The following is a 14,793-nucleotide window of genomic DNA, read 5'->3' on the forward strand; positions in this document are numbered from 1 at the left end:
ATCAAATACTATATCTGAGTGAAAAAAGTTTGTGAACCTTAGCAGGATCTGATATTAGCCCCTTGTGGAGAAATAGCTATCATCATCTAAATGTTTCTTGTATTTGCTCCATCGTCTTGGACTAATTTGAGCTCACTCCTGCCTATAAAACAATGTAAACTCTATTATGTTGGTACGTTTTCTCCCATGAACTACGTATTTTAGGTCCTTCCGCAACATTTCTATCCAATTAAGGTCAAGACTTTTACTTGGCCATTACAAAATGTTGACTTTGTTCTTCTTAAATCATTGTTTTGTAGAACACCTTGTGTGCTTTAGGCTTTTGTCTTGCTGCATGACAGATGTTCTCTTGAATTTCAGCTGATTCAGAGATGTCTTATTATTTTGTCCTAATATGTCCTAGAAAATTATTTCTCCATCATTGATTGCAAAACATCTTGGCCCAGATGCAGCTACACAGACCTAAACCATGACACTACTATATCACCAGCATGTTTCAAAGACCACATGAGGTTTCCATGCTACAATGCAGAGGAGTTTTTTTCTTCAAAAATAATGCTTTTCATTTAAAACAAAAAATTCAATTTTCGTCTCATCTGTCCAGAAAACATTGTTCCAATATACTTCTGTCCAGAGGATCATTAGCAAACTGCAGACAGGCCACAATATTCTTTTTGGAAATCTTTTTTCTCCTTGCTACTCCTTGCAATCCTGCCATGTACACCATTGTTAATCAATGCCCTCTCGTTGATGGACTTGTGAACATTACATTAGCTAGAGACCTTTAGGGTACTGTCACACTCTGCAACTTTCCAACGATCACGACCAGCGATACGACATGGCCGTGATCGTTGGAAAGTCGTTGTGTGGTCGCTGGAGAGCTGTCACACAGACCGCTCTCCAGCGACCAACGATGCCGAAGGCCCTGGGTAACCAGGGTAAACATCGGGTTACTAAGCGCAGGGCCGCGCTTAGTAACCCGATGTTTACCCTGGTTACCATCGTAAAAGTAAAAAAAAAACAAAAAACAGTACATACTCACATTCCGGTGTCCGTCAGGTCCCTTTGCAGTCTGCTTCCCGCTCTGACTGACTGCCGCCGTAAAGTGAAAGCAGATCACAGCGGTGACGTCACCGCTGTGCTCTGCTCTTACTTTCCGGCCGGCAGTCAGTCAGAGCGGGAAGCAGACTGCAAGGGACCTGACGGACACCGGAATGTGAGTATGTACGGTTTTTTTTTTTTTACTTTTACGATGGTAACCAGGGTAAACATCGGGTTACTAAGCGCGGCCCTGCGCTTAGTAACCCGATGTTTACCCTGGTTACAAGCGAACGCATCGTTGGATCGGTGTCACACACACCGATCCAACGATGACAGCGGGAGATCCAGCGACGAAAGAAAGTTCCAAACGATCTGCTACGACGTACGATTCTCAGCAGGGTCCCTGATCGCTGCTGCGTGTCAGACACAGCGATATCGTATGGATATCGCTGGAACGTCACGGATCGTACCGTCGTAGCGACAAAAGTGCCACTGTGTGACAGTACCCTTAGTTGGTTAGAGGTTACCTTGGGTTCCATTGTTACCTAGCAGACTATTATATGCATCACTCTTGGCGTTATCTTTGTTGGACGACCACTGCTTGGGATGGTAATAATGGTGATGATTTTCTGCCATATGTGCACAAACTATCTAACTGTGGATTTGTGAAGTTCAAACTCTGTAGACATAGTTCTGTAATCTTTTGCAGTCTGATGAACATCAGTAACTCTTTTTCTGAGGACCTCACATAACTCCTTTTTTTATTATACAATTCCATAAGCATGTGAAGATCAGACTTTGATAGATCCATGTTCTTTAACCCCTTTGTGACATAAACTTACATCATATGCCATTTCCCTTCCTTTGCCTATCTTTTCTGATATAAGGCCATGTGCACACGTTCAGTATTTTTCGCGTTTTTTCGCGTTTTTTCTCTATAAAAACGTGATAAAAATGCGAAAAAACCGCGGAAAAAACGCTTACATATGCCTCCCATTATTTTAAGTGTATTCCGCAATTCTTGTGCAAATGTTGCATTTTTATCTGCGAAAAAATCTCATAGTGGAAAAAAAAGCAACATGTTCAATAAATTTGCGGAATTGCGGGGATTCCGCACACCTAGAAATACATTGATCTGCTTACTTTCCGCATGTGGCTGTGCCCACCATGCGGGAAGTAAGCAGATCATGTGCGGTTGGTACCCAGGGTGGAGGAGAGGAGACTCTCCTCCACGGACTGGGCACCGTATAATTGGTAAAAAAAAAAGAAATAAAATAAAAAATAGTCATATACTCACCTTCGATGGCCCCCGGAGTCTTCCCGCCTCTTAGCAATGCATGCTGCCGCTTCTGTTCCTATAGAAGGTGTGGTGAAGGACCTGCGATGACGTCGCGGTCACGTGACCGCGACGTCATCGAAGGTCCTGTACCACACCATCTATTGGAACGGACACCGCTGAGGAGATCGGCTGTCTGCAGAGGGTGAGTATAACCATCCTGACGTGTGCACATACCCTAAGATGGATGATTTAATCAGCCATCATGTGTCACTAACAGCTCCAACTGCAGCTGTTAATCTGTTAAATCCCACTGTCAATCTCTGACAGCGGGATTTAACATGCACAGGCAGGCAGGCAGTGAATAGCAGGAACTTTACTGCTTTTCACAGATCGCGGGGATATATTCGAGGAACGTGGACTACATCTGAGCTGAGTGGCATTTTGGGTAATAATTTGGTGAATGAAGGAGGGTAGTGTCTTTATTTCTGTCTTTATGTCTGTCAGGTATTCTTTTCCGGCCTATGAATTAGTTGGATTGCTTAAGCCTTGCGTGGAATCTTTAAAAAAAAAATGTCAACAAATTAGTGAACAAGGGATAGCGTGGGGGAGTCTTTATTCATATAAAGATTTTTTTGTGTCTGTGTTTTTATTTTTTATTACTGGCATAGTAATGAGAGTGACACCACTCCATTGCTAACCATAAGGGTTGATGGCAGCTGTGCTTTTTGACAAATCACAGCTTTCATCAACCCCAACTAACATTACCCCAATTGTTACTATACCAGGGCAATCGGGAAGAGTCTGGAAAAGTGCCAGAATTGGAGCAATGAATGTGATGCACCAATTCTTGGGTGGATGCGGGCTTGTATTTTTAGGCTGAGAAGATCTACCCAGGCTGGCAGTCAAAAATAGACTGGACTCCACATAATTTTTAAAAACTGTTTATTTACTAAAACCAGGCTAAAAACACCTGTGTAAACGCACTTACAACATGTGCTTTTTTTGTTTTTTAAACTCCACATGATGACCCTCTAAATATTTGGAGCGAGGGTTGCATGATGACCCTGGTGATATGGTGAAGGATGTATGTAGCCCTAAAAAAGACTTTTGTTTTAATGGTGCACAGCAGTATACAAGTACTGCAATAGCAATAAGGCACTGAATGTATGCCTGCTCTAATCCAAGCTTTTCCTCCTAGATCAGCTCTCTATGAACTACTTCCATGGGAAAGTTTGCCAAGCATCGCATGACTGGGTCTTATATAAGACCCGATGATGCAATGCGGCCAGCCAATCACAGTAATGCCAGTAACCAGCATGACTAAGGCATTACCATTTATGGCAGTCTATACCCAAATATTTATTGGTTGTCTAACAGCCACAAAAAACATGGGGCCGGGACTTGAGCATGGCGCTCAAGCATCCGCGATACTCAATCGAGTGACGAGCACGCCCGAGCATCCCAGTGCTCGATGGAGTATCGAGCATGGACTAGCAAGCTCGCTTGTATATCACAAATGATCGGATGATCACAGCTTCAATCCTCTAAGTGGATTAACAAATACAGTAAAAAGTGAAAAGGTTTAAAAAAAATATGAAAAAAACAACACAAAACTTCAAATCACTTTAGTTTTGCCCATTAAAAAATAAAAAAATAAAAATACACATATTTGGTACCACTGCGTTCGTAAAAGTCTGATCTATCAAAATTTAAAATGAAATAATCCGATTGGTAAACGGCGTAATGAGAAAAAAATCAAAAACACCAGAATGATGTTTTTTGTCCACCACAACAAAGCAATAAAATGCAATAACAGGCGATCAGGATATCAAAATATTACCAGTAAAAACATCAGCTCAGTGTGAAAAAAAATAAGTCCTCACACATCCCCATATCTTCAGAAATTAAAACATTACAGGTCTTGGAAAATGGTGACAAAAGCCTCATTTTTATTTCTTAACGAATTTCCTAGTTTTTATTCCCCACTTAAATAAATAGAAAACTATACATGTTTGGTATCTGCATACTCATACTGAAGTGGTCAATCATCTTTTTCCTATTTTCCAGTACAAGAAAAAAACAGAATAAATAATGTCATTCAAAAGTACAACTATTCCTGAAACAAAAAGCACTGATATGGCTATGGGGATGGAATAATGAAACAAGTTATGTCTCTTGGAAGAAGGGGAGTAAAACACAAAAGTGAAAATAAATAAATAAATAAAGGAAATAGCCTTATCATGAAGGAGTTAATTAAATCAGATTGCCACTCACATCTGATTGTCATTTCATTGATTGAAATCACAATTTTACCTTCAATTTATCTGCTAATCCTAAACGTTTAACCCCTTCACCCCCAAGGGTGGTTTGCACGTTAATGACCGGGCCAATTTTTACAATTCTGACCACTGTCCCTTTATGAGGCTATAACTCTGGAACGCTTTGACGGATCTTGGCGATTCTGACACTGTTTTCTCGTTACATATTGTACTTCATGTTAGTGGTAAAATTTATTCGATATAACTTGCGTTTATTTGTGAAAAAAATGGAAATTTGGCGAAAATTTTGAAAATTTTGCAATTTTCCAACTTTGAATTTTTATGCCCTTAAATCACAGACATATGTCACACAAAATACTTAATAAGTAACATTTCCCACATGTCTACTTTACATCAGTACAATTTTGGAACCAAAATTTTTTTTTGTGACGGAGTTATAAGGGTTAAAAGTTGACCAGCAATTTCTCATTTTTACAACACCATTTTTTTTTAGGGACCACATCTCATTTGAAGTCATTTTGAGGGGTCTATATGATAGAAAATACTCAAGTGTGACACCATTCTAAAAACTGCACCCCTCAAGGTGCTCAAAACCACATTCAAGAAATTTATTAACCCTTCAGGTGTTTCACAGGAATTTTTGGAATGTTTAAATAAAAATGAACATTTAACTTTTTTTCACACAAAATTTATTTCAGCTCCAATTTGTTTTATTTTACCAAGGGTAACAGGAGAAAATGGACCACCAAAGTTGTTGTACAATTTGTCCTGAGTACGCTGATACCCCATATGTGGGGGTAAACCACTGTTTGGGCGTATGGCAGAGCTCGGAAGGAAAGGAGCGCCATTTGACTTTTCAATGCAAAATTGACTGGAATTGAGATGGGACGCCATGTTGCGTTTGGAGAGCCCCTGATGTGCCTAAACACTGAAACCCCCTACAAGTGACACCATTTTGGAAAGTAGACCCCCTAAGGAACTTATCTTGATGTGTGGTGAGCACTTTGACCCACCAAGTGCTTCACAGAAGTTTATAATGCAGAGCCGTAAAAATAAAAAATCATATTTTTTCACAAAAATGATTTTTTCGCCCCCAATTTTTTATTTTCCCAAGGGTAAGAGAAGAAATTGGACCCCAAAAAATGTTGTGCAATTTGTCCTGAGTACGATGATACCCTATATGTGGGTGTAAACCATTGTTTGGGCGCATGGCAGAGCTTGGAAGGGAAGGAGCGCCATTTGACTTTTCAATGCAAAATTGACTGGAATTGAGATGGGACGCCATGTTGCGTTTGGAGAGCCCCTGATGTGCCTAAACATTGAAACTCCCTACAAGTGACACCATTTTGGAAAGTAGACCCCCTAAGGATCTTATCTAGATGTGTTTTGAGAGCTTTGAACCCCCAAGTGTTTCACTACAGATTATAACGCAGAGCCGTGAAAATAATTTTTATTTTTTTTCTCAAAAATGATTTTTTAGCACCCAGCTTTGTATTTTTACAAGGGTAACAGAATAAATTGGACCCCAAAATTTGTTTTCCAATTTGTCCTGAGTACGCTGATACCCCATATGTGGGGGGGAACCACTGTTTGGGCGCATGACAGAGCTCGGAAGGGAAGGAGCGCCATTTGGAATGCAGACTTAAATGGATTGGTCAGCAGCCGTCACGTTGCATTTGCAGAGCCCCTGATGTACCCAAACAGTACAAACCCCCCACAAGTGACCCCATATTGGAAACTAGACCTCCCAAGGAACTTATCTAGATGTGTTTTGAGAACTTTGAACCCCCAAGTGTTTCACTAAAGTTTATAGCGCAAAGCCGTGAAAATAAAAATTCTTTTTTTTTTTTCACAAAAATGATTTTTTAGCCCCCAGTTTTGTATTTTCACAAGGGTAACAGGATAAATTAGACCCCAAAAGTTGTCCAATTTGTCCTGAGTACGCTGATACCCCATATGTGGGGGGGAACCACTGTTTGGGTGCATGACAGAGCTCGGAAGGGAAGGAGCGCCATTTGGAATGCAGCCTTAAATGGATTGGTCTGCAGGCGTCACGTTGCATTTGCAGAGCCCCTGATGTACCCAAACAGTACAAACCCCCCACAAGTGACCCCATATTGGAAACTAGACCTCCCAAGGAACTTATCTAGATGTGTTGTGAGAACTTTGAACCCCCAAGTGTTTCACTACAGTTTATAACGCAGAGCCGTGAAAATAAAACATCTTTTTTTCCCCACAAAAATGATTTTTAGCCCCCCAAATTTTTATTTTCCTAAGGATAACAAGAGAACTTGGACCCCAGAAGTTGTTGTTCAATTTGTCCCGAGTACGCTGATAACACATATGTTGGGGTAAACCCCTTTTTGGGCGCACGGGAGAGCTCGGAAGGGAAGGAGCACTGTTTTACTTTTTCAACACAGAATTGGCTGGAATTGAGATTGGACGCCATGTCGCGCTTGGAGAGCCCCTGATGTGCCTGGACAGTGGAAACTCCCCAATTCTACCTGAAACCCTAACCCAAACACACCCCTAACCCTAATCCCAACGGTAACCCTAACCACACCCCTAGCCCTGACACACCCATAATTCTAATCCCAACCCTAATCCAAACGTAAATGTAATCCAAACCTTAACCCTAACTTTACCTCCAACCCTAGCCCTAACCCTAACCCTACCCCTAACCCTAACCCTAAACGTGACTGAAATACGTGGCACTGAAATACGTGGCACTGAAATACGTGGCACTGAAATACGTGGCACTGAAATACGTGGCACTGAAATACGTGGCACTGAAATACGTGGCACTGAAATACGTGATATGTGGCACTTAAATACGTGGCACTGAAACACGTGGCACTGAAATACATGATACGTGGCACTGAAATACGTGGCACTGAAATACGTGGCACTGAAATACGTGGCACTTAAATACGTGGCACTGAAATATGTGATACGTGGCACTGAAATACGTGGCACTGAAATACGTGGCACTGAAATACGTGGCACTGAAATACGTGGCACTGAAATACGTGGCACTTAAATACGTGGCACTGAAATATGTGATATGTGGCACTTAAATACGTGGCACTGAAACACGTGGCACTGAAATACGTGGCACTGAAATACGTGGCACTGAAATACGTGGCACTGAAATACGTGGCACTGAAATACGTGGCACTGAAATACGTGGTACTAAAATATGTGGCACTGAAATACGTGATACATGGCACTGAAATACGTGGCACTGAAACACGTGGCACTGAAATACGTGATACGTGGCACTGAAATACGTGGCACTGAAATACGTGGCACTGAAATACGTGGCACTGAAATACGTGGCACTATGACTGTCAGAAAATGTTCATTAAACGGTTAGGGGTGAGGTTAGGGGTAGAGTTAGGGTTAGGGTTTGGATCCCTTTATCACCTTGATGGTGGTGGGTGGCTTTTCAGTGTGTTTTCTGTTTTTTTTCGATAAAAATGCATGCGTTTTTAACGCAAACAAACGCATGTGCTTAAAAACGCAAGAAAATACTGCAGGTTGTATTTCTGAAAATGAACGCATGCAGAAAAAAACCGCATGCGTTTGAAAACGCGACCAAACGCGTACAAAAAAACGCATGCGTTTTCAATGTTAAATATAGGGAAAAAACGCATGCATTTTTTTGTGCAAAAAACGCTGCAGACAAAAACGCAAGTGTGAAACCAGCGACACTTTTAATAGCAAAAAAGTTTTTGCGTCTGCACATTTTGAGACCTATAATTTTTCCACATTTTGCTCCACAGAGTCATGTGAGGTCTTGTTTTTTGTGGGACGAGTTGACGTTTTTATTGGTAACATTTTCGGACACGTGACATTTTTTGATCGCTTTTTATTCCGATTTTTGTGAGGCAGAATGACCAAAAACCTGCTATTCATGAATTTCTTTTGGGAGAGGCATTTATACCGTTCCGCGTTTGGTAAAATTGATAAAGCAGTTTTATTCGTCGGGTCAGTACGATTACAGCGATATCTCATTTATATCATTTTTTTATGTTTTGGCGCTTTTATACGATAAAAACTAAAATATAGAAAAAATAATTATTTTGGTATCGCTTTATTCTCAGGACTATAACTTTTTTATTTTTTTGCTGATAATGCTGTATGGTGGCTTGTTTTTTGCGGGACAAGATGACGTTTTCAGCGGTACCATGGATATTTATATCAGTCTTTTTGATCGTGTGTTATTCCACTTTTTGTTCGGCGGTATGGTAATAAAGCGTTGTTTTTTGCCTCGTTTTTTTTTTTTTTTCTTACGGTGTTTACTGAAGGGGTTAACTAGTGGGGCAGTTTTATAGGTTGGGTCGTTACGGACGCGGCGATACTAAATATGTGTACTTTTATTGTTTTGTTTTTTTTATTTAGATAAAGAAATGTATTTATGGGAATAATATATTTTTTTTATTATTATTTATTTAGGAATTTTTTTTTTTTTTTTACACATGTGGAAAATTTTTTTTTTTACTTTGTCCCAGGGGGGGACATCACAGATCATTGATCTGGCAGTGTGCACAGCACTCTGCCAGATCGACGATCTGCTGTGCAGGGCTGCAGGCTTACCAAGTGTCTGCTCTGAGCAGACACTCGGTAAGCCACCTCCCTCCCTGCAGGACCCGGATGCCGCGGCCATCTTGGATCCGGGACCTGCGGCGAGGAGGGAGGTAGGATACCCTCAGAGCAACGCGATCACATTGCGTTGCTCCGGGGGTCTCAGGGAAGCCCGCAGGGAGCCCCCTCCCTGCGCGATGCTTCCCTATACCGCCGGTACACTGCGATCATGTTTGATCGCGGTGTGCCGGGGGTTAATGTGCCGGGGGCGGTCCGTGACCGCTCCTGGCACATAGTGCCGGATGTCAGCTGCGATATGCAGCTGACACCCGGCCGCGATCGGCCGCGCTCCCCCCGTGAGCGCCGCTGATCGATGATGACGTACTATCCCGTCGGCGGTCATACGGGCCCACCCCACCTCGACGGGATAGTACGTCTGATGTCAGGAAGGGGTTAATACCTAATACATTTGCTACTCACAGACATTTTCCTTATTAAAAAATGACAAAGTCTAATTTCTTTGACTCATTTGTTCTCTTTACTTTTAGGACTTGTATGAAAATCTGATGTAGTTTAGGTCAAATTAATGCAGAAAAATTGAACATTCTGAAGGGATCACAAACTTTCAAGCACTACTATACTCCCATCGCGTCCAACAATATAGTATTATATAATGTCATAAACAGTTAACAAATAATCTTTGCGTGCATACCTAAGGGAGACTAAAACATGAATTATCAGTTTTCTGTTCAATTTAATTTTGGGGTAGGGATCCCACAGATAAATACAACCTCCTCTGTACTCTGTAAACAAACTACATGGAAGAATTAACAGTCTCTCTGTTTGAAGCACATTGGGTGAATCTTTAGCAGGATCGTTGAGGCAGGGATCTGTGGCAGGCATTCTTGGGTGTAGATACGTAAATTGCCCTACTTATAGTGTATCTAGTTCGGGCTAGATTCTCTCATGTATTCATTGTTTGGTAGCACACAATATATTTTCTTTCTGTTGCTCACATTACAATGCGTTAAATCAGATATCTTCTAGTTTGTCTAATAGTTTTAGATATTTTTGGATGGGAAAAAGTAGGTTGAAATAGAAATAGGAATAACTCCAGATTGAGACAAACATTGGGAATTCCCTTTTGGAAAATTTGACTTTGGAAAAACTGATTTCTTTTCCAAATTGTTCTTGGAACGAAGTGTCTCTTCAGGGGAACAACCAAAGCTCTAATAGATATCTTAATAATAAAGCCCTGGAAAGTCAATTAGATACTATATATAGCATACGGTATATACAGTATATATATTTAAATCTCTATATCTATAAGTACAGTGTCTGTCAAAAGTTTGGACATACCTTTTCATGCAATGATTTTCCTTGTTCCTATTGAATGTGAACATTGTGGACTGAAGGCAGCACAACTGCGAAAGAAAACACATGGGAAAAAGCTGTCAAAAACATGTGAAATAAACCAGAATATGTGTTAAACCTTAGAATTCCTATATTTACTCTTATTACAGCTTTACCCATGCTTGGCATTCTCTCAAACAGGTAGTCACTTGGAATGGCTTTCACTTACTAGTTTATCTTTGGAATAGCAAGCTTGTAGATAATGTTTTCAATCATCAGGTGTGTTTTTCAGAGGCAGGGTTGGCACATCATTTCAAACAGTGCTGAACTCTATTCCCCAACTGTTCTAAACAGGGCCAGTTTTAAACAAAGTGGGGCACTGGCAGGGCTGGCTCCAGGTTTTCATGGGCCCTGGTTGAAAGAGTCCCGGTGGGCCCCTTTAACACATACCACAATTCATAATGTATGGATACGGCAGAGAAATATAGGTATAGTACAATGCCAAAGATTTCACTTACTTCTTACATTAAATGAGTGATATCTATTGTGCATTCTACATTAGCTCAGAAACTGGACAGTATAGTCCTCTATACAGAATAATGAGCCCCATATATTGCTCCAAACAGAATAATGAGCCCCATATATTGCCCCATACAGTATAATGGCCCCATATAGTGCTTCATACAGTATAATTGGCACCACATAGTCCTGAATGAGCCCCAAATATTGCTCCAATCAGAATAATGAGTCCAATATTATGCTCCATACAGAATAATGAGCCTCATATAATGCTCCATACAGTATAATGGGCACCACCGAGTACTCCATACAGAATGAGCTGCATATATTGCTGCATAGGGAATTGACCCCATATAATGCTCCATACAGTATAGTGAGCCACATATAATTCTCCATACAGTATATGATGGGCCCCATCTATTGCTCCATATATAATGGGCCTCATATAATGATCCATCCCGTATATGATCGGCCCCATACAGTATACTGAGTCCCATATATTGCTCCATACAGAATGGGCCCCATATAATGCTCCTTACAGAATGAATCCCATATAATGCTCCAAAAATAATTGGCCCCATAAGATGCTCCATGTATAATGGGCCCCATATAATGCTCCATATATAATTGGCCATATAAAATGCTCCATATATAATTAGTCCCATAAGATGCTTCATATATTATTGGCCCCATATACTGCTCCATATGTAATTGGCTCCATATACTGCTCCATATTGAATTGGCCCCATAAGATGCTCCATATTAAATTGGCCCCATATAATGCTCCCTATAGAATTGGCTTCATAAGATACTCCCTATATTATTGGCCCCATAAGATACTCCATATAGAATTAGCCCCATATAATGCTCCATATATGGGCCCGTTCTGATGGTCCCCATATATTGCTCCAAATATAAAAAAAAATGAAATACTCACCTCTCGTTGCTTGATGCTGCTCTGCTCTGGACTCCTCAGCATCGGCGTCTTCCTGCTCTCTGTGATGCGACTGCTCAGACAGAGGGCACACACTGGTGACGTCATCGTGCCCTCTGGCCTGAACGTCACAGTCAGAGGATGGAAGATGCTGCAGCGCTGGAACCGGGAGAGGTAAGTATCGCAAGTGCTGGGGCCCAGAGCAGGCGGGGGGTCCACTCGCGGGGGTGGCACTATAGTGCGCCAGTGTCCGCGATGGTGAGTAGGCCCCCTGCCTGCTCAGGGCCCCGGCACTTGCCCGGGTGTGCCGGGTGCTGACGCTGGCCCTTGGCACTGGGAAAAAGCTTAGAGTGTGGCCCTAAATGTTCACATATTGCACATCACACTCAAACATTTAGGTTGCATTTAGATGAGTTGAGTACAGGCCGTTAAATGAGCACAACAGACAATATTGAAGTCGTTTGTCCCTTGTTTCCCGACCTCTTTACACAAGTTGGCAAAGAATGATGGGCACAGAAGAATCACTAATAGATCAATTTGGCACCATACATATCATGTTATCAGCAGCACATCTGCAGTTTTCTCTGGGCGATGTGCTGCGGAGGACAGTTATTTTTGTTCTGGCACAAACAATACCATCACCCAATGAATAAGTATCATTCGTTAGGCGATTGCTGACATGTTTACACCTATGAGCTCTCGCCTGCACTGCCGGGATTAATAAATGGATGCTATGCACTGTATGTGACACACACACTTCATGTTACACACATACATCATTATTATACACCAAGCACACACACACACGTATACACAGAGCACATACATATACATGTATACAGAGCACATACATAATTGTCTACACACAGCACCTTCCTACAGACACATATATATATCTATTTAGAGCCCATACATTCTGTCTTCACTAATATAAACCACCAGAAGCTCATACATTCTAAAGTCAACCACACACACACACAGAGCAGGGGTGGGACAAGGTATTTTGGTGACCTAGGCAGATAAAGCCAATGCTCCCTCCATTCCTGATCCAAAGTAAAAACACACAAAAAAGTATAACAGGCAATCAAAACTTCATATCTACTCCAAAATGGTATCAATGAAAACACCAGCTCAGGATGCAAAAATAAGCCCTCACGCAGCCGCATATCCTGAAAACTTAAAATGTTACGGGTCTCAGAAAATGACATCACAATCAATTTTTTTCTTTATAGATTTATGATTTTTTTTCACCAGTTAAATAAAGCAAAAACTACAGTATACGTGTTTGATATCTGCGTAATCATACTGACCTGGAGAACCATATTGCCAGGTATTTTTTGCAGTAAAGTGAACACTGTAAACACAAAAAACAATTGCTGAATTGCGGTTTTTTTGCTATTTCGCCTCACTTTTAATCTTTTTTCCACTTTCCAGTACATCACATGGTAAAATTGATGGTGTCATTCAAAAGTATAACTCATCCAGCAAACAACAAGCCCTCATATGGCCATGATGACAAAAAAAGAAAAAAGTTATGTCTCTTGAAATAAGGAAAAAAAAAATAAAGCAAAAAAACAAAAATTGTCCGCTCCTTAAGGGGTTCAAGGGATTGTCGTTACTTATCCCACATGAGCACTGGATCCTATCAGAGGCTGCTGATGGTCTGCATTCATTTTACTGTCTGACACTGAAAGGCTGCAGCACTTTAGGGACATAAGCAGCATTATGTGTTGTTGGGGACACAGAGATTGGAGCAGATGAGTAGTTTAGGTCCTAAAGGGCATAATCTTTTACTAATTTTATTGAACACAGTGGGGGCATAAATGCTTAAAGTCAGTCAGCAGCTACTGTGTATCTACAGTATACCCGGCCATCTACACATACATACTATTAACATATATACAAGTTAGAATAATGTAATAAAATATATAAACATGCACACTTATATGTACATAACACACAGGTACACGGCACCCACTTATACATCCATGTACATGTCACACACTTATACACACAAATGTACATAGCAAACACTTATACAAAGCATTTTGATGTACACAGCACACACATGTACACGGCACACGCTTACACATACATCTACATGGCACACACTTGTACACAAATGTAAATGGCATACACTTATACACAGCACACACATGTACACAGAACGCACATGTACATGGAACACACTTATACATACATGTACATGACACACACATACATACATGTACATGGCACATATTTATACATACATGTACATGAAACACAATTATGCACACTTGTACATGGTACACAATTATACATGCATATACAGTTGTGCTCAAAAGTTTACAAACCTAGGCACAATTTTTGCTTTCTTGGTCTTTTTTTCCAGAGAATATGAATGACAACACCAAAACTTTTTCTCCACTCATGGTTAGTGGTTGGGTGAAGCCAGTTATTGTCAAACTACTGTGGTTTCTCTTTCTAAATCATAATGACAACCAAAAACATCCAAATGACTCTGATCAAAAGTTCACACCCAATTTCTTAATACCGTGTATTGCCCCCTCTAGCATCAATGACAGCTTGAAGTCTTTTGTGGTAGTTGTGGATGAAGGTCTTCATTTTCTCAGATGGTAAAGATGCACACTCTTCTTGACAAAAAGCCTCCAGTTCCTTTAATTACAGCAGGTCCCTACTTACCCATAAATACAGGCATTGCTGACAAAGGTGTCCACATTCACCCAGGAATTCAGTCATCAGCTATAGAGAGGTATTCTCACAGGTCAGGGACCCATCAGGCTGACACCACCTTGATT

General features: G+C 40.9%; 1 protein-coding gene across 1 annotated transcript in view; it reads left to right on the forward strand.

Annotated features, from left to right (window-relative positions):
• Positions 1-14,793, forward strand: part of COL21A1 (collagen type XXI alpha 1 chain) — a 614,795-nt gene that overhangs the window by 424,880 nt on the left and 175,122 nt on the right. The gene's annotated exons all lie outside the window — the stretch shown is intronic.

This window comes from Ranitomeya variabilis, chromosome 2, assembly GCF_051348905.1.
Source record: "Ranitomeya variabilis isolate aRanVar5 chromosome 2, aRanVar5.hap1, whole genome shotgun sequence".
In the NCBI taxonomy this organism is placed as follows: Eukaryota; Metazoa; Chordata; class Amphibia; order Anura; family Dendrobatidae; genus Ranitomeya; species Ranitomeya variabilis.